This window comes from Dendrobates tinctorius, unplaced genomic scaffold (assembly GCF_039654945.1).
Source record: "Dendrobates tinctorius isolate UK_male_01 unplaced genomic scaffold, ASM3965494v1 ptg000173l, whole genome shotgun sequence".
In the NCBI taxonomy this organism is placed as follows: Eukaryota; Metazoa; Chordata; class Amphibia; order Anura; family Dendrobatidae; genus Dendrobates; species Dendrobates tinctorius.
In genome coordinates this window covers 591834-612189 of record NW_027361840.1, presented here as the reverse complement: position 1 = coordinate 612189, position 20356 = coordinate 591834, and the positions used below count along the sequence as shown (strand labels likewise).

The 20356-nt window shown below is 49.7% G+C and overlaps 1 protein-coding gene across 2 annotated transcripts in view; it reads left to right on the top strand.

Annotated features, from left to right (window-relative positions):
* The window catches only part of LOC141053936 (synaptosomal-associated protein 47-like), a 73482-nt gene that overhangs the window by 5885 nt on the left and 47241 nt on the right, over positions 1 to 20356 (top strand). Inside the window, exon 2 of one of the 2 annotated variants that reach the window (XM_073551104.1) lies at positions 1751 to 1913. The exons of the other annotated variant lie outside the window; for it this stretch is intronic. The gene's annotated coding sequence lies outside the window, so the exon portion shown is untranslated. The remainder of the gene's footprint in view (positions 1 to 1750; positions 1914 to 20356) is intronic. 2 annotated transcript variants of the gene reach the window in all.

The window sequence follows — 20356 nt, the reverse complement described above, 5'->3', positions numbered from 1 at the left end:
GTTCGTTAACGGAATTAAGCTTGCAATGTGTGCATCTGTTCTGTAGCTGGTATGGTTGAGGTTTCCCAGGTGGAGTCGAATTTAACCGTAGGCTCCACTCCTGGTGGTGCCCTTCTGGACATTCCTTTAAGGTTCAGCTTTGCAACCATACTGCCCACGTAAAACAAACACTTTGCCTTCATGAACGCTGTTTGGAGGGTCATGACTCGTGGGAATAACGCCGCCCAATCAGTTAACCTGCTAGAGAGATCCTTCGTTGCTCCCAAGCATGACATCACACTCCCTAGGAGGAAGGTAATGCCACTGTGGCGACCGTACTCCTGGGGGAGACACAAGTGCACTGATGCCCAGCCACTGCTCGATGAATCTGCTGGTACATTGACCCAGACCACTACATTCCCCTCGCACGCTACACGACCTGAATCTGACCCTGATGAAACTCAGGTTACCCTTCCCATATACAGTTCCATCTTACACGGTGACAAAGAGGAAGCTGCAGATGAAAGTGCAGGTTCGGCCCACCCGCCATCAGACACACCACCATACTATCAGGGGCCCTGTGCCAGTGCCGTCGCCAACGAGTGGGCCCCCCCTGCTTGCCCAGGATCACAGCACTTCCAAGGTTGAAATACTGTGCAGTGAGATGGAAGATGGGGACGACGAGGAGTCCAGACTAGTACAGGGATTCCCTAGCGAGGAGACTTATTTGATTGTTTTCAATGTTGGGACAGCAATTTTTGGGGAGCACTATACTCTGGAGAATGATAGATGGGGCCCACCATACACTGGAACATTCCAAAGGTGGACATCAGACACTGGAGCAGCATTTACAGGGCCCATTATACACTAGAGCATTAGAAATGGGGCCCATTATGTTTGGAGCATTATTTGGGCCCATAAGACAGTGGAGCTTCATCCATGGGGACCAACATATACTGTAGCATTATGTGGAGCTCATCATATACTGTTTCAAACATTATATGGGACCAATGATTCTGTATGGAGAAATAGATGGGCCTCGTCATGAGATGTAAAAAGTGAGGTATTTTTCATTGTACTATACCGCTATTTCTCTGCCGTATCGGAGCATGATGAGTTGTGGTATGTGTTAAAGGGGCGCTCTTTCGCCCAGGGCACATGAAAACCTGCAGCCAGCCCTCCCCCCCACAACTGTAGCCAAATAACCCCCATTTTTCAGTGCGTAACTTGTATTATGAAGTTAATTAAGGTTGACAAGCTTAAGTAAGAAGAATTTATGGTTTTGGCATTCAAATGGGCACTGTAGGTGTGTTTCCTGTCCTCCTCTCACTGCCGACTTTTATTCCCCATTGACTTACATTGGGTTTCGTGTTTCGGGACGACCCCGACTTTTCCCTATAATTGGACGATCTTGCTCGACCCGACTTTTGGAAAAGTCGGGTTTCACGAAACGAAACTCGACCCTAAAAAACCAAAAGTCGCTCAACTCTAGTTGTTGCTAATCAATCAGATAAGTTTTCTCATCTTTGGAGGATCTGATTGGCTCCTTCTGTGCAGCTCAACCAATCAGGTCACTCCTGGTCGACAATCACTTCCCTGATGGCCAATCAGATTCCTTACATGATCAGGTCCTGCTGTCTGGATATTAGGCTTCTCCGACCCTGCGGCCACTGCCTGCGCGGATCACTGGTGTGCAGCGTCACTGTGGGTGATAGGAAATGCTGCGGGAGCGCAAATACAATATTCTGACGCTTTTATAATATTTTTACAGGATTTAGGACGTCCCTTTAATTTGCACATTGAATCTTCAGACCAGAATCCTGACACTCCGGAGAGACTGTGATGGCGGCGAATCAGTCCTGAGCATGAAGCCAATCACTGGACGCAGCACTGAGTGCATCAGTGAGCGCAGCACTGCCAACATCTGATGTCAGGTATCATCTCCTTGAGAAAAGTGACCGGACGAGGGGAAGCTATCCCAACGATGCAGCCTCAGGACCAGCTGACGGCCCCCTGTGCCCAGGATCGGTGGCCCCCCGTGCCAAGGATCGGTGGCCCTCCGCTGACCCTACGATCGGTGGCCCTCCGCTGGTCCTGTGATCGGTGGCCCTCCGCTGACCCTACGATCAGTGTCCCTCCGCTGGTCCTGTGATCGGTGGCCCTCCGCTGACCCTACGATCGGTGGCCCTCCGCTGGTCCTGTGATCGGTGGCCCTCTGCTGGTCCTGTGATCGGTGGCCCTCCTCTGGTCCTGTGATCGGTGGCCCTCCGCTGACCCTACGATCGGTGGCCCTCCGCTGGTCCTGCGATCGGTGGCCCTCTGCTGGTCCTGGGATCGGTGGCCCTCCGCTGACCCTACGATCGGTGGCCCTCCGCTGACCCTACGATCGGTGGCCCTCCGCTGGTCCTGTGATCGGTGGCCCTCCGTTGGTCCTGCGATCGGTGGCCCTCCATTGGTCCTGCGATCGGTGGTCTTCCGCTGGTCCTGCGATCGGTGGCCCTCCATTGGTCCTGCGATCGGTGGTCTTCCGCTGGTCCTGCGATCGGTGGCCCTCCGTTGGTCCTGCGATCGGTGGTCTTCCGCTGACCCTACGATCGGTGGCCCTCCGCTGACCCTACGATCGGTGGCCCTCCGTTGGTCCTGCGATCGGTGGTCTTCCGCTGGTCCTGCGATCGGTGGCCCTCCGTTGGTCCTGCGATCGGTGGTCTTCCGCTGGTCCTGCGATCGGTGGCCCTCCGTTGGTCCTGCGATCGGTGGCCCTCCGCTGGTCCTTTGACCAGCGGCATTATGCAGGCATGCGCCAATGGTTCTATGTTACTTCTGTCCCATCGTATCCCGCTGTCCCAGTATCTGCCAGGATATAGAAGAATCAGAGAGGACCGGGGTATGAAGTGAGCCATGGAGGCGGAATCCTGAAGGAACGAGGGAGCCAGGGTTTGGGAGTAGCTGGGATATGAGAGGATACAGGGGCCAGGGCTGACGCAAGAAAGGAACAGGAGGAATCAGATTTCGGTACCAGGGGTGGGAAACGAGAGAAGGTGTGGGAGCCGAGATATGACGGGAAATTAAATATGGGAGGAGAGGGGGCAGCTGGGGCAAGGGAGGATCGGGGGAATTTGGGAGAGTATCATAGAATAGTAGAGTTGGAAGGGACCTCCTGGGCCATCGGGACCTGCTGGGCCATCGGGACCTCCTGGGTCATCGGGACCTCCTGGGCCATCTGGTCCAACCCCCTGCTCAAAGTAGGATTCACTAAATCATCCCAGTCAGATGTCTGTCCAGCCTCTGTGTGAAGACAGAGAAAACCAAAGAGAAAAAAATCCTCCAATAAATTATTAAAATAGAATTTTTATTGAACCATGTCTAAAAATGTACAGTCACCCAGAGTCCAACCTGTCCAACCTGCTGCAATGTGCCGCCTTCTGAGGAAAAGATCTCGAAACGCGCGTCAGGGGGCACATTGCAGCAGGCTGGACTCAGGGTTTCTCTGTGCATTTAATTATCTATGTATATTATGTATTTTTACCTATTATGCATTTTCTATGATGTGCAAAGAAGTATTCTTACCACGCCAGCTCTCAGCATTGTCTTGTATTTAATATTTATGAACTGTATGAAGTTTTCTTCTATTGAATTATCTTCTCCCCAGTCTAGTCATAGAATCATAGAATCGTAGAGTTGGAAGGGACCTCCTGGGCCATCTGGTCCAACCCCCTGCTCAAAGCAGGATTCGCTAAATCATCCCAGACAGATGTCTGTCCAGCCTCTGTTTGAAGACTTCCATTGAAGGAGAACTCACCACCTCTCGTGGCAGCCTGTTCCACTCATTGATCACTCAGTCAAAACGTTTTTTCTAATATCTAATCTGTGTCTCCTCCCATTCAGTTTCATCCCATTGCTTCTATTCTTTCCTTGTGCAAATGAGAATAAAGTTGATCCTTCTACAATGTGACAGCCCTTTAGATATTTGTAGACAGCTATTAAGTCTCCTGTCAGTCTTCTCTTCTGCAAGCTAGACCTTCCCAAATCCTGCAACCTTTCCTCATAAGACAGGGTTTGCAGACCGGTCACCATTCTGGTCGCTCTTTTCTCAACTTGCTCCAGTTTCTTGATGTCTTTTTTTAAATGTGGTGCCCAAAACTGGACACAGTATTCCAGATGAGGTCTGACCAAAGAGGAGTAGAGGGAAATAATGACTTCACGTGATCTAGACTGTATGCTTCTGTTAATACATCCTAGAATTGCATTTGCCTTTTTTGCTGCTGCATCACACTGTTGACTCATATTCAGTCTGTGATCTATTAGTATACCTAAGTCTTTTTCACATGTGCTGTTGCTTAGCCCTTTTCCTCCCATTCTGTATATGCTTTTTTCATTTTTATTACCCAGATGTAGTACTTTGCATTTCTCCCTGTTAAAAACCATTCTGTTAGTTGCTGCCCACTGCTCCAGTGTATTTGTACCTTTTTGAATCCTCTCTCTCTTCTCTAGTATTAGCTATCCCTCCTAGCTTTGTGTCATCAACAAATTTAATCAGTTTACCCTCAATTCCTTCATCTAAATCGCTGATAAAGATATTGAACAATACAGGTCCCAGGACAGAGCCCTGTGGTATCCCACTTGAGACATTCTTCCAACTGGATGTGCAGCCATTTACGACCTCTCTTAGGGTCCGATCACTAAGCCAGTTATGAATCCACCTAACAGTTGCCTTGTCCATACCATAGATATAATATATCTACAGCATTTCCCTGATCCACCCAGTCAGTGATTCTGTCATAAAAGGAAATTAAGTTAGTCTGACATGACTTATTAGTTACAAACCCATGCTGACTCTGTTTAATCACTTCATTCTTATCCAGGTACTGACATACATGTTGTTTAATAATTTGTTCAAAGATCTTTCCTGGTATAGAAGTCAGACTCACCGGCCTATAGTTGCCTGGGTCCATCTTCTTACTCTTTTTGAAGATAGGAACAACATTTGCTCTTCTCCAGTCTTCTGGGACTTCTCCTGTTCTCCAAGAATTTTCAAAGATTATGGAGAGGGGTTCAAAAATTTCTTCTGCTATCTCCTTCAGTACTCTGGGGAGTAATTCATCTGAACCTGTAATTTGGAATTGGAAGGGATTTGGGTCAGCGTCAGAGGGCGAGGTATGAGAGAAGCGGCAGAGGCCGGGGTATGAGGAGAGCAGCACAGGCCGAGATGTGAGGGGAGCGGCAGAGGCCAGAGTATGAGGGGAGCAGCAGAGGCCGGGATGTGAGGGGAGCGGCAGAGGCCAGAGTATGAGGGGAGCGGCAGAGGCCAGGGTATGAGGAGGGCAGCAGAGGCCGGGATGTGAGGGGAGCGGCAGAGGCCAGAGTATGAGGGGAGTGGCAGAGGCCGGGATGTGTGGGGAGCGGCAGAGGCCTGGGTATGAGGGGATCGGCAGAGGCCGGGAATTGAGGGGAGCAGCAGAGGCCAGGGTATGAGGAGAGCAGCAGAGGCCGAAATGTGAGGGGAGCGGCAGAGACCGGGGTGTGAGAGGAGTGACAGAGGCCAGGGTGTGAGGGGGAGCGGCAGAGGCCAGGTACGATGATGGTGTTGTGGGTCGGTTGCCGTGTGGTGTCACTCCCCCTCCAATATGATAATGATGATGCCGTGGGTCGGTGGCTGTGTGGTGTCCCCCCTTCCGGTATGATGATGATGATCATGCCGCGGGTCGGTGGCTGTGTGATGTCCTCCTCCCTCCGGTATGATGATGATCATGCCGCGGGTCGGTGGCTGTGTGGTGTCCTCCCCCTACGGTATGATGGTGATGCCACGGGTCGGTGGGCTGTGTGGTGTCCTCCCCCTCCGGTATCATAGAATCATAGAATCGTAGAGTTGGAAGGGACCTCCTGGGCCATCTGGTCCAACCCCCTGCTCAAAGCAGGATTCGCTAAATCATCCCAGTTAGATGTCTGTCCAGCCTCTGTTTGAAGACTTCCATTGAAGGAGAACTCACCACTTCTCATGGCAGCCTGTTCCACTCATTGATCACTCTAACTGTCAAAAAGTTTTTTCTAATATCTAATCTGTGTCTCCTCCCATTCAGCTTCATCCCATTGCTTCTAGTCTTTCCTTGTGCAAATGAGAATAAAGTTGATCCTTCTACAATGTGACAGCCCTTTAGATATTTGTAGACAGCTATTAAGTCTCCTCTCAGTCTTCTCTTTTGCAAACTAAACATTCCCAAATCCTGCAACCTTTCCTCATAAGACAGGGTTTGCAGACCGGTCACCATTCTGGTCGCTCTTTTCTGAACTTGCTCCAGTTTGTTGATGTCTTTTTTAAAATGTGGTGCCCAAAATTGGACACAATATTCCAGATGAGGTCTGACCGAAGAGGAGTAGAGGGAAATAATGACTTCACGTGATCTAGACTGTATGCTTCTGTTAATACATCCTAGAATTGCATTTGCCTTTTTTGCTGCTGCATCACACTGTTGACTCATATTCAGCCTGTGATCTATTAGTATACCCAAGTCTTTTTCACATGTGCTGTCACTTAGCCCTATTCCTCCCATTCTATATATGCTTTTTTCATTTTTATTGCCCAGATGTAGTACTTTGCATTTCTCCCTGTTAAAAACCATTCTGTTAGTTGCTGCCCACTTCTCCAGTTTATTTAAATCTTTTTGAATCCTCTCTCTCTCTTCTCTAGTATTAGCTATCCCTCCTAGCTTTGTGTCATCAGCAAATTTAATCAGTTTACCCTCAATTCCTTCATCTAAATCGTTGATAAAGATGTTGAACAATACAGGGCCCAGGACAGAGCCCTGTGGTACCCCACTTGAGACATTCTTCCAACTGGATGTGCAGCCATTTACGACCACTCTTTGGGTCCGATCACTAAGCCAGTTATGAATCCACCTAACAGTTGCCTTGTCCATTCCATACTTAGTCATTTTTTCAATAAGGATTGTATGAGAGACTTTGTCAAATGCTTTGCTGAAGTCAAGATATACTATATCTACAGCATTTCCTTGATCCACCCAATCAGTAATACCATCATAGAAGGAAATTAAATTAGTCTGACATGACTTATTAGTTACAAACCCATGCTGACTCTGTTTAATCACTTCATTCTTATCCAGGTATTGACATACATGTTGTTTAATAATTTGTTCAAAGATCTTTCCTGGTATAGAAGTCAGACTCACCGGCCTATAGTTGCCTGGGTCCACCTTCTTCCCCTTTTTGAAGATAGGAACAACATTTGCTCTTCTCCAGTCTTCTGGCACTTCTCCTGTTCTCCAAGAATTTTCAAAGATTATGGAGAGGGGTTCAAAAATTTCTTCTGCTATCTCCTTCAGTACTCTGGGGTGTAATTCATCTGGACCTGGAGACTTGAATACATTTAGGTTAGCTAAGTGTTTCCTCACTATCTTTCTGTTTATAGATATCCTGGATTCTTCTATTCCCTTAATAGGACAGTGAATAACAGTTGATGTTACATTTCCTTTCTGAGAGAAAACAGATGCAAAATAGGAATTTAAAAGTTCAGCCTTCTCAACATCCTGTCTTACCATTTCATCATTTTCATCCTGTAAAAATCCTATAGCATCTTTGACTTTTCTTTTACTTTTGACATATCCCCAAAATCCTTTATTATTGCTTTTGACATCTCTTGCAAGCCTCAATTCATTTTCAGCTTTAGATAATCTGATTTGTGCCTTGCAGGTTCTGCAGACAGCATTATATTCTTCTTTAGATATGCCTCCTTCTTTCCATTTTATAAACATTTTTTGCTTCCTTTTTAGCATGTGCTTAAGTTCTGTGTTCATCCATCCTGGTTTCCTTAAATGCTTCCTATTCTTCCCTCTTTTCGGAATTGTTAACAACTGTGCTTTGAGAATTTCATTTTTCAAGATTTCCCATCCTTCCTGGACATTTTTGTCTTTAAGGATATCCAGCCATTGGATCCCTCCAATTCTCTTTCTGAATCCCTTAAAATCTGCCTTTCTGAAATCTAACCTTGACGTCTGAGTCTTCACAGGTCTTCCGCCTCTAGTTATCCAAAATTCTAAAATAGCATGGTCGCTACCTCCTAGGGTCCCAGCCACTTTTACCTCCTCAACCATTTCCTCCCTGTTTATAAGGATTAGATCCAAGGTAGCAGTTCCCCTTGTTTTCTCCTTTACCTTTTGGAAGATAAAGTTGTCAGCAAGAGAGGATAAGAATTTCCTTGACCTGTTAGTTTTGCCTGAGAGAGATTCCCAACAAATGTCTGGATAGTTGAAATCTCCCATGACAACTATGTCATATTTTTTGGAGAACTTGGCCATTTGATGCATAAAGAGTTCATCCATATCTTCAGCTTGCACAGGCGGCCTGTAGTAAATGCCTACAATGGTGTCCTTTCCATTGTTCTGTCCTTGTATTCTTACCCAAACAGTTTCCACAGAACTCCCAGTCTCTGAAGCTTCAATCTCTGTGCAGATATACGCATTTCTAACATACAATGCGACACCCCCTCCTCGTTTATCAAGTCTGTTTCTTGCAAATAAGTTGTATCCTTCTAGTCTTGTATTCCAATCATGTGTATTGTCCCACCAAGTTTCAGTGATTCCAATGACATCATATTTCTTTTCCTGTGTTAGTAGTTCCAATTCTCCTTGTTTGTTGCCCATGCTTTGTGCATTAGTATAGAAACATTTTAGTTTGTGATTGGTTTCTCCTTCTCCAATATTTTTTTTAATTAGATTCTTTCGTCTTTGTTCTTCCTTTCCACTTCTAATAGCAGAGTTCTCAATAGCATTTTTCAGATGTATGGCTTTTTCTGGTCTTTTGCTTCCCTTCCCATGTTGTTCTAGTTTAAAGCTCTCCTTACAAGTGTAGCAAGGCGACTTCCAAATACCTGCTTTCCAGTCTTCGTAAGGTGCACCCCATCTCTAGCAAGTAGTCCATCGTATAAGTAGTTCACTCCGTGATCCAGAAATCCAAATCGTTGCTGACGGCACCATCGACGTAGCCAGTTGTTCACCTGCAGAATCTTATTCCACCTCCTTGTTCCATGGCCATCCACTGGGAGGATGGAAGAGAAGACCACCTGCGCTCCCAGTTCTTTCACTTTCTTGCCTAAGTCTTCAAAGTCTCTGCAGATGGTTTCCAGGTCGTTTCTTGCGGTGTCATTTGTCCCCACATGTAGTAGCAGGAATGGGTAGTCATCTGTAGGTCTGAAGAGTCCTGATATCCTGTCAGACACATCTTTAATTTTTGCACCTGGAAGACAGCACATTTCTCTTGAAGTTATATCCGGTCTGCAGATAGCGGCCTCTGTTCCTCTCAACAGGGAATCCCCCATGACCACCACTCTCCGTTTCTTCTTCACAACATTTTTCTTTCTCCATCCAGGAGGACTCTGAAGGCGTACAAGGTTGCTGTTTGTTGGCAAAGTCTTATCCTGATGTATTTCTTCATCGTTTTCCTGCGTGAGAGCCTGGTACTGGTTTCTGAGCAGTATGGGTGCTGACTGCCTCCTGATCCTCCTGCTTCTCTGGGTCACATGTCTCCATTCCTCTGTTTCTTCAGGTGCACTTCGAATGTCTTCTCTTTCTGTAACATGAAGAGATAATTCTGCTCTGTCCAAGAACTCTTCACCTTCCTTAATGATCTTCAACGTAGCTAACCTCTCTTCGAGATTTTGCAACTTTTCCTCCAACAGGGACACAAGCTTGCATTTGTGGCATGTGAAGTTTGGCTTTTCCACTGGTAAATCTGTGAACATGTAGCAAGAAATGCAGCTCACCAAATGGCTCCTGGCCTCTTCCATCTTGAGATTTCTTAAAAAGATGAAAGATGAGCCAAAATTCGCGCGATTTCCTCTTTTCAGCTGCAACGGCCAAAACCCAGTGATCGTTGCGCTCGCGGAGACTCTTCACTTATCCCAGAAGGCACTGGGAATATGCAAATGTACTCCTCAAGACTCTTCCCCTGGTTTCTCCGATTTCCTCTTTTCAGCTGCAACGGCCAAAACCCAGTGATCGTTGCGCTCGCGGAGACTCTTCACTTATCCCAGAAGGCACTGGGAATATGCAAATGATCTCCTCAAGACTCTTCCCCTGGTTTCTCCGATTTCCTCTTTTCAGCTGCAACGGCCAAAACCCAGTGATCGTTGAGCTCGCGGAGACTCTTCACTTATCCCAGAAGGCACTGGGAATATGCAAATGATCTCCTCAAGACTCTTCCCCTGGTATGATGATGATGATGTCGCGGGTCGGTGGCTGTGTGGCGTCCTCCCCCTCCGGTTTGATGATCATGCCGCGGGTCGGTGGCTGTGTGTTGTCCTCCTCCCTCCAGTATGATGATGATCATGCCGCGGGTCGGTGGCTGTGTGGTGTCCTCCCCCTCCGGTATGATGATGATGCCGTAGGTCGGTGGCTGTGTGGTGTCCTCATCCCTCCGGTAAGATGATGATGCTGCGGGTTGGTGGCTGTGTGGTGTCCTTCTCCCTCCGGTATGATTATGATGATGTCGCGGTTCGATGGCTGTGTGGTGTCCTCCCCCTCCGGTATGATGATGATCATGCCGCGGGTCGGTGGCTGTGTGTTGTCCTCCTCCCTCCGGTATGATGATGATCATGCCGCGGGTCGGTGGTTGTGTGGTGTCCTCCCCCCTCCGGTATGATGATGATGCTGTGGGTCGGTGGCTGTGTGGTGTCCTCGACCTCCGGTATGATGATGATGATGATGAAGCCGCAGGTCGGTGGCTGTGTGGTGTCCACCCTCTCCAGTATGGTGTTGATGCCGTGGGTCGGTGGCTGTGTGGTGTGTCCCCCCCCTCCGGTATGATGATGATGCTGCGGGTTGGTGGCTGTGTGGTGTCCCCCCCTCTGGTATGATGATGATGCTGCGGGTCGGTGGCTGTGTGGTGTCCTCCCCCTCCGGTATGATGATGATGCTGCGGGTCGGTGGCTGTGTGGTGTCTCCCCCCTCCGGTATGACGACGATGATGATGCTGCGGGTCGGTGGCTGTGTGGTGTCTCCCCCCTCCGGTATGATGATGATGATGATGCGGGTTGGTGGCTTTGTGGTGTCCTACCCCTCCGGTATGATGATGCTGATGATGCCGCGGGTCGGTGGCTGTGTGGTGTCCTCCCCATTCGGTATGATGATGATGATGATGCGGGTCGGTGGCTGTGTGGTGTCCTCCCCCCTCCAGTATGATGATGATGATGATGCGAGTCGGTGGCTGTGTGGTGTCCACCCCCCTCCGGTATGTTGCTGATGCTGCGGGTCGGTGGCTGTGTGGTGTCTCCCTCCCTCTGGTATGATGATGATGATGCTGCGGGTCAGTGGCTGTGTGGTGTCTCCCTCCCTCTGGTATGATGATGATAATGCTGCGGGTTGGTGGCTGTTTGGTGTCCTCCTCCCTCCAGTATGATGATGATGATTATGCCGCCGGTCGGTGGCTGTGTGGTGTCCTCCTCCCTCCGGTATGGTGATGATGATGCCGCGGGTCGGTGGCTGTGTGGTGTCCCCCCCCCCCCCCGGTATGATGATGATGGTGCCGCGGGTCGGTGGCTGTGTGGTGTCCTCCTCCCTCCGGTATGATGATGATGCCGCAGGTCGGTGGCTGTGTGGTGTCCCCCCCTCCGGTATGATGATGCGATGATGCCGCGGGTCGGTGGCTGTGTGGTGTCCTCACCATCCGGTATGATGATGATGATGATGCCTCGGGTCGGTGGCTGTGTGGTGTCCTCCCCCCTCCGTTATGATGATGATGATGCGGGTCGGTGGCTGTGTGGTGTCCACCCCCCTCCGGTATGATGATGATGCTGCGGGTCGGTGGCTGTGTGGTGTCTCCCCCCTCCAGTATGATGATGATGGTGATGATGCTGGTCGGTGGCTGTGTGGTGTCCTTCTCCCTCCGGTATGATGATGATGATGCTGCGGGTCAGTGGCTGTGTGGTGTCTCCCTTCCTCTGGTATGATGATGATAATGCTGCGGGTTGGTGGCTGTTTGGTGTCCTTCTGCCTCCAGTATGATGATGATGATGCCGCCGGTCGTTGGCTGTGTGGTGTCCTTCTCCCTCCAGTATGGTGATGATGATGCCGCGGGTCGGTGGCTGTGTGGTGTCCTCCTCCCTCCGGTATGATGATGATGCCGCGGGTCGTTGGCTGTGTGGTGTCCCTCCCCCCTTCCGGTATGATGATGCCGTGGTTTGGTGGCTGTGTGGTGTCCCCCCCTCCGGTATGATGATGCCGTGGGTCAGTGGCTGTGTGTTGTCCTCCCCCCTCCGGTATGATGATGTCGCGGGTCGGTGGCTGTGTGGTGTCCTCCCCCCTACGGTATGATGATGATGCCGTGGGTCGGTGGCTGTGTGGTGTCCTCCCCCCTCCGGTATGATGATGATGATGATGATGCCACGGGTCGGTGGGCTGTGTGGTGTCCTCCCCCTCCGGTATGAAGATGATGTCGCGGGTCGGTGGCTGTGTGGTGTCCTCCCCCCTCCGGTATGATGATGATGCCGCGGGTCGGTGGCTGTGTGGTGTCCTCCCCCCTCCAGTATGATGATGATCATGCCGCGGGCCGGTGGCTGTGTGTTGTCTTCCTACCTCTGGTATGATGATGATCATGCCGCGGGTCGGTGGCTGTGTGGTGTCCTCCCCCCTCCGGTATGATGATGATGCCGTGGGTCGGTGGCTGTGTGGTGTCCTCCCCCTCCAGAATGATGATGATGCCGCGGGTCAGTGGCTGTGTGGTGTCCACCCCCTCCAGTATGATGATGATGCCGTGGGTCGGTGGCTGTGTGGTGTCCCCCCCTCCGATATGATGATGATGCTGCGGGTTGGTGGCTGTGTGGTGTCCCCCCCCCTCTGGTATGATGATGATGCTGCAGGTCGGTGGCTGTGTGGTGTCCTTCCCTTCCGGTATGATGATGATGCTCTGGGTTGGTGGCTGTGTGGTGTCCCCCCCTCCGGTATGATAATGATGCTGCGGGTCGGTGGCTGTGTGGTGTCCTCTCCCTCCGGTATGATGATGATGCCGCGGGTCAGTGGCTGTGTGGTGTCCTCCCCCTCCGGTATGATGATGATGCTGCGGGTCGGTGGCTGTGTGGTGTCCTCCCCCTCCGGTATGATGATGATGCCGCGGGTCAGTGGCTGTGTGGTGTCCTCCCCCTCCGGTATGATGATGATGCTGCGGGTCGGTGGCTGTGTGGTGTCTTCCCCCTCCGGCAGGGCTGTGGAGTTGGTAAGCCAAACCTGCGACTCCGACTCCTCAATTTCCCTTACACCGACCCCACGACTCCCACATATATTGCTTATATTTAAGTGAAAAATGTATTGTAGTACAATGTGAACATCAGACATTAAATCGTTTTTATGATACAATAATCAAGATATTTAGATAGAACATAATATATATTTATTGGAATACAACTTTAGAACACAAAAAATTGTAATCAATTGTAAATATGTAAAACACTTTGTAATATCGATTATTTTGGACACACCTCATTCAAAGAGTTTTGTTTGTTTTCATGACTATGAAAATTGTAAGCAGGCTCCTTGCATCTTCTCGCCCAACCACTTGCACCAGTGACCCTATTCCGTCACATCTCCTCCAGTCCCTTTCCTCTGCTGTCACCCCTCACCTAACTAAAATATTTAACCTCTCTCTGTCTTTTGGTATCTTTCCTTCCTCATTTAAGCATGCCATCATACATCCACTACTTAAAAAACCATCCCTCGTCCAAAACTGTGCCGCTAACTATAGACCTGTCTCTAATCTTCCCTTCATCTCTAAACTCCTGGAACGCCTGGTCCACTCCCGTCTGATCCGCTACCTCTTTGATAACTCTCTTCTCGACCCACTCCAATCCGGTTTCTGCTCTTTACACTCTACTGAAACTGCCCTCACTAAAGTCTCTAATGATCTACTAACAGCTAAATCTAATGGTCATTACTCCATGCTAATTCTCTTGGATATCTCTGCAGCATTCGACACTGTGGATCATCAGCTCCTCCTCACTATGCTCCGTTCCATTGGCCTCAAGGACACCGTTCTCTCCTGGTTCTCCTCCTATCTCTCTGACCGCTCCTTTACTGTATCTTTTGCCGGTTCCTCCTCCTCTCACCTTCCCCTTACTGTTGGGGTTCCTCAAGGATCGGTTCTAGGCCCCCTCTTCTTCTCCTTGTACACTGCCCCTATTGGTCAAACAATCAGTAGATTTGGTTTCCAGTACCATCTCTATGCTGATGACACCCAATTATACACTTCTCCTGACATCACACCTGCCTTTCTAGAAAACACCGGCGATTGTCTAAACGCTGTGTCTAACATCATGTCCTCACTATATCTGAAACTGAACCTGTCAAAGACTGAACTCCTTGTGTTTCCTCCCTCTACTAATGCACCTATACCCGACATTGCCATTTCTGTGTGTGGTTCCACTATTACTCCCCAGCAACAGGCCCGCTGTCTTGGGGTCATACTTGATTCCGAGCTTTCCTTTGCTCCCCACATTCGATCACTTGCTCGCTCTTGTCATCTGCACCTCAAAAACATTTCTAGAATTCGACCTTTTCTTACTTTTGACTCCACAAAAACTCTTACTGTTTCTCTTATTCATTCTCGTCTCGACTATTGTAACTCTCTTCTAATCGGTCTCCCTCTTACCAAACTCTCCCCTCTCAAATCCGTCCTTAATGCTGCAGACAGAATCATATTCCTCACCAATCGTTACACCGATGCCTCTACCTTGTGCCAGTCATTACACTGGCTACCCATCCACTCCAGAATTCAGTATAAACTTATTACCCTCACACACAAAGCCCTCCATGGCTCAGCACCACCCTACATCTCCTCCCTTGTTTCAGTATACCACCCTACCCGCGCCCTCCATTCTGCTGATGACCTGAGATTAGCATCCTCAATAGTCAGAACCTCCCACTCCCGTCTCCAAGACTTTACACGTGCTGCGCCAATTCTTTGTAATGCACTTCCCAGGTCAATACGATTAGTCCACAATTTTAAGCGTGCCCTGAAAACGCATTTATTCAGACTGGCCTATCGCCTCAACACATTAACCTAATCTATCCCTGTGTGGCACAGCCAAAAGTTTTACCATAACCAGGTTCCCCGCATCATGTTCCCACATGCTTTATGCATCCATTAGCCCTCTGTGTCTGTACTGTTACACACTTAACATTATGGCTGGTCCATACAATCAGGGCAACTGTTACCACCCACCTTTCGTGTCTCCCTCTTTCCTCATAGTCTGTAAGCTTGCGAGCAGGACCCTCATTCCTCTTGGTATCTGTTATAATCTATGTGATTATTGTTATGCTGTAATGTCTATTGTCTGTACAAATCCCCTCTGAAATGTAAAGTGCTGCGGAATATGTCGGCGCTATAGAAATAAAATTTATTATTATAGATTCACTCTGATGGCATCAAACTATGAATTATCACATGTGGAATTATATAATTAACAAAAAAGTGTGAAACAACTGAAAATATGTCTTACATTCTCGGTTCTTCACAGTAGCCACCTTTTGCTTTGATTACTGCTTTGCACACTCTTGGCATTCTGTTGGGGATTTCTTCAAAATTGAAGGCATACTGAACCAGCATGGCTACCACAGCATCTTGCAGCGGCATGCTATTCCATCCGGTTTGCGTTTAGTTGGACCATCATTTATTTTCCAGCAGGACAATGGCCTCAAACACACCTCCAGGCTGTGTAAGGGCTATGTGACCAAGAAGGAGAGTGATGGGGTGCTACGCCAGATGACCTGGCCTCCACAGTCACCAGACCTGAACCCAATCGAGATGGTTTGGGGTGAGCTGGACCGCAGAGTGAAGGCAAAAGGGACGACAAGTGCTAAGCATCTCTGGGAACTCCATCAAGACTGGTGGAAGACCATTTCCAGTGACTACCTCTTGAAGCTCATCAAGAGAATGCCAAGAGTGTGCAAAGCAGTAATCAAAGCAAAAGGTGAATACTGTGAAGAACCTAGAATAGAAGACATATTTTCAGTTGTTTCACACTTTTTTGTTAATTATATAATTCCACATGTGGTAATTCATAGTTTTGATGCCTTCAGTGTGAATCTACAATTTTCATAGTCATGAAAATAAAGAAAACTCTTTGAATGAGAAGGTGTGTCCAAGCTTTGGTCTGTACTGTATATATATATATATATATATATATAAACAACACTATGACTTATCTCGGCTAAGACAAAGGCTAGATCCTCAGGCTACATTCGCACTATGGGCGTATCCAGGATCAAACCTGGGGGGGGCAGAACCTCATACTGTTCCGCAGAATCTCATACTGCACACCTCAGCTGCTGCAGAACCTCATACTGCACACCCCTACACTTGAAAATAAAGCCTGTACCTTAAGAAGATGTGGTGATGAATGCAGTCTATTTATTCCAACTATCAGTTGATGTTGATGTTACTGAAGACGAGCAATGCCTGTCCTGGGAGTCCTTTTGGGCAGCTATGAGGTGTACCTGACTGGTGCTAAAAAAAAGGAGTGTTAGTCTGTATGCTACCCGGCTTTCATTCTTTTTGGTACAGATATGATATGGATAGACAGATATGGATAAATGGATATATAGATAGAGCAGATTTCTAATCTGCTTTTGCTATTGAAAACATTATGAGCGCAAAAACCTTTTAGGTGATGCGGTTTTTTAAAAAGCTGATCGGCTTTTGCAGCTGAAAAACGTATCCTCAAAAAACGCAGGAAAAACGCTGTGTGTGAATGTAGCCTTAGATCAGGAATAGAACAGCCATTTATAGGACATTTCATAACTTTCCCAAATTCCTATGAAAAAATATTCAGCACATTCTGCATTGAACTACTGTACCCAATTTATTATATATTTTAGGAGTCGGAGTCGGTCCATTTTATACCGACTCCAACTCTGACGCCACCAAAATGAGCTCCGACTCCACGACTCCGACTCCACAGGCCTGCCCTCCGGTATGATGATGATGATGATGCCACGAGTCGGTGGCTGTGTGGTGTCGTTTACAGATGAGATAAAACCTTGGCGGCTCCCGGTCACATGACGTCTCCCGGTCACATGACGTCTCCAGATGATAGACCGCTGAGGCCAATGCCTCTTCAGATTCGGCTGACCGCAGAGAGCTCTAGCTGACGGGTAACTCGCCCTCCAGAAGAGCCGCCGAGGTTTTATTGTAAGTCAGCAAAAACTCATTTCTTATAAATGAACGTTTCACCCGATCTTCTCCAGATGTGAACCGCCCGGGCCACGTATAGTCATCAGGACCTCCCCTAATCAGAAGGCCGTCAGCCGGGGAGGCGCCACTAGTCACCGCACAGGACCCCCGTCTCACGTCTGCTCTGCACACCCCCATGCTTTACACTACAGCCTTTCTCCATTGGGGCCCAGTGGTGATCAGCGGCTCGGGCTTAGCTGCATTGTGTATCTGCGTCTCGGCTCAGGCTGCTGCTGTATTCCTGCCTGCTTTACACTGCATCCTTTCTCCATTGGGGCCCAGTGGTGATCAGCGGCTCGGGCTTAGCTGCATTGTGTATCTGCGTCTCGGCTCAGGCTGCTGCTGCTGTATTCCTGCCTGCTTTACACTGCAGCCTTTCTCCCTTGGGACCCAGTGGTGGTCAGCGGCTCATGCTTAGCTGCATTGTGTATCTGCGTCTCGGCTCAGGCTGCTGCTGTATTCCTGCCTGCTTTACAGTGCAGCCTTTCTCCCTTGCGGCCCAGTGGTGGTCAGCGGCTCATGCTTAGCTGCATTGTGTATCTGCATCTCGGCTCAGTTGGCTGCTGTATTCCTGCCTGCTTTACACTGCAGCCTGTCTCCCTTGGGGCCCAGTGGTGGTCAGCGGCTCATGCTTAGCTGCATTGTGTATCTGCGTCTCAGCTCAGGTTGCTGCTGCTGTATTCCTGCCTGCTTTACACTGCAGCCTTTCTCCATTGGGGCTCAGTGGTTATTAGCGGCCCATGCTTAGCTTCATTGTTTATCTGCGTCTCGGCTCAGGCTGCTGCTGCTGTATTCCTGTGTGCTTTACACTACAGCCTTTCTCCCTTGGGGCCCAGTGGTGGTCAGCGGCTCGGGCTTAGCTGCATTGTGTATCTGCGTCTCGGCTCAGGCTGCTGCTGTATTCCTGCCTGCTTTACACTGCAGCCTTTCTCCATTGGGGCCCAGTGGTGATCAGCGGCTCATGCTTAGGCTGGTTTCACATTCGCGCTTTTTAAGCGCACGCACGGCCGGGGGTAGCTCCGCCCCCGAGCCGGCTCTCTGCCCGGCGTGCCCGCCCCTTCCTTGTAGCGCCGCCTCCTAGCGCACAGCGGCGCCTGCGATCGGCGCACCCTATCTTTAGCATAGGGTGCGCAGATCGTGCGCAGGCCGTGCGCTAGTTGCGCTTTGACCTGCGCTGCGCACTTTTGACGGTGCGCCGTGCGCGCCAAAATCCGAAAAGTTTGATTTTGGCGCGCACGGCGCACCGTCAAAAGTGCGCAGCGCAGGTCAAAGCGCAACTAGCGCACGGCCTGCGCACGATCTGCGCACCCTATGCTAAAGATAGGGTGCGCCGATCGCAGGCGCCGCTGTGCGCTAGGAGGCGGCGCTACAAGGAAGGGGCGGGCACGCCGGGCAGAGAGCCGGCTCGGGGGCGGAGCTACCCCCGGCCGTGCGTGCGCTTAAAAAGCGCGAATGTGAAACCAGCCTTAGCTGCATTGTGTATCTGCATCTCGGCTCATGCTGCTGCTGTATTCCTGCCTGCTTTACACTGCAGCCTTTCTCCCTTGGGGCCCAGTGGTGGTCAGCGGCTCATGCTTAGCTGCATTGTGTATCTGCGTCTCGGCTCAGGCGGCTGCTGCTGTATTCCTGCCTGCTTTACACTGCAGCCTTTCTCCATTGGGGCCCAGTGGTGATCAGCGGCTCGTGCTTAGCTGCGTTGTGTATCTGCGTCTCGGCTCAGGCTGCTGCTGTATTCCTGCCTGCTTTACACTGCAGCCTTTCTCCATTGGGGCCCAGTGGTGATCAGCGGCTCGTGCTTAGCTGCGTTGTGTATCTGCGTCTCGGCTCAGGCTGCTGCTGTATTCCTGCCTGCTTTACACTGCAGCCTTTCTCCATTGGGGCCCAGTGGTGATCAGCGGCTCGGGGTTAGCTGCGTTGTGTATCTGCGTCTCGGCTCAGGCTGCTGCTGTATTCCTGCCTGCTTTACACTGCAGCCTTTCTCCATTGGGGCTCTGTGGTGATCAGCGGCTCGGGCTTAGCTGCGTTGTGTATCTGCATCTCGGCTCAGGCTGCTGCTCTTTTCCTGCCTGCTTTACACTGCAGCCTTTCTCCATTGGGGCCCAGTGGTGATCAGCGGCTCGTGCTTAGCTGCGTTGTGTATCTGCGTCTCGGCTCAGGCTGCTGCTGTATTCCTGCCTGCTTTACACTGCAGCCTTTCTCCATTGGGGCCCAGTGGTGATCAGCGGCTCGGGCTTAGCTGCGTTGTGTATCTGCGTCTCGGCTCAGGCTGCTGCTGTATTCCTGCCTGCTTTACACTGCAGCCTGTCTCCCTTGGGGCCCAGTGGTGATCAGCGGCTCGGGCTTAGCTGCATTGTGTATCTGCGTCTCGGCTCAGGCTGCTGCTCTATTCCTGCCTGCTTTACACTGCAGCCTGTCTCCCTTGGGGCCCAGTGGTGATCAGCGGCTCGGGCTTAGCTGCGTTGTGTATCTGCGTCTCGGCTCAGGCTGCTGCTGTATTCCTGCCTGCTTTACACTGCAGCCTTTCTCCATTGGGGCCCAGTGGTGATCAGCGGCTCGGGCTTAGCTGCATTGTGTATCTGCGTCTCGGCTCAGGCTGCTGCTGTATTCCTGCCTGCTTTACACTGCAGCCTTTCTCCATTGGGGCCCAGTGGTGATCAGCGGCTCGGGCTTAGCTGCATTGTGTATCTGCGTCTCGGCTCAGGCTGCTGCTGTATTCCTGCCTGCTTTACACTGCATCAAACCCATCTGTTCTATGTTGTTGTAGATAAAACAGAAACGAGCACAAGGTTCAAACAATGAAAAAATCATTTTTATTATTCCACATGGAAAAAATCTTTAAATAATTACAACACAAATTATAATACAAGCTGACGTAACCTGTATGGCAGGAGTAATGACATGGAGATCAACGCGCCATTATTAACCTTCACCGACCCTTTAATGTTACTAGTGCGTCCCGGCGACATCATTATTTTGGCCTCCAATCAATGTATGAAGTCCGGCAAAGCCGCAGCCCGTCCACCTCCAGAAGGGAGAGATCCAAGCACAATTCAACCCCGCAAGGAACTGGACTATAATACTAATCCATATTTTACTACATAGAGAAGAAAGTTCATAATGTTCAAAATAAATCTATCTGTACATGTTA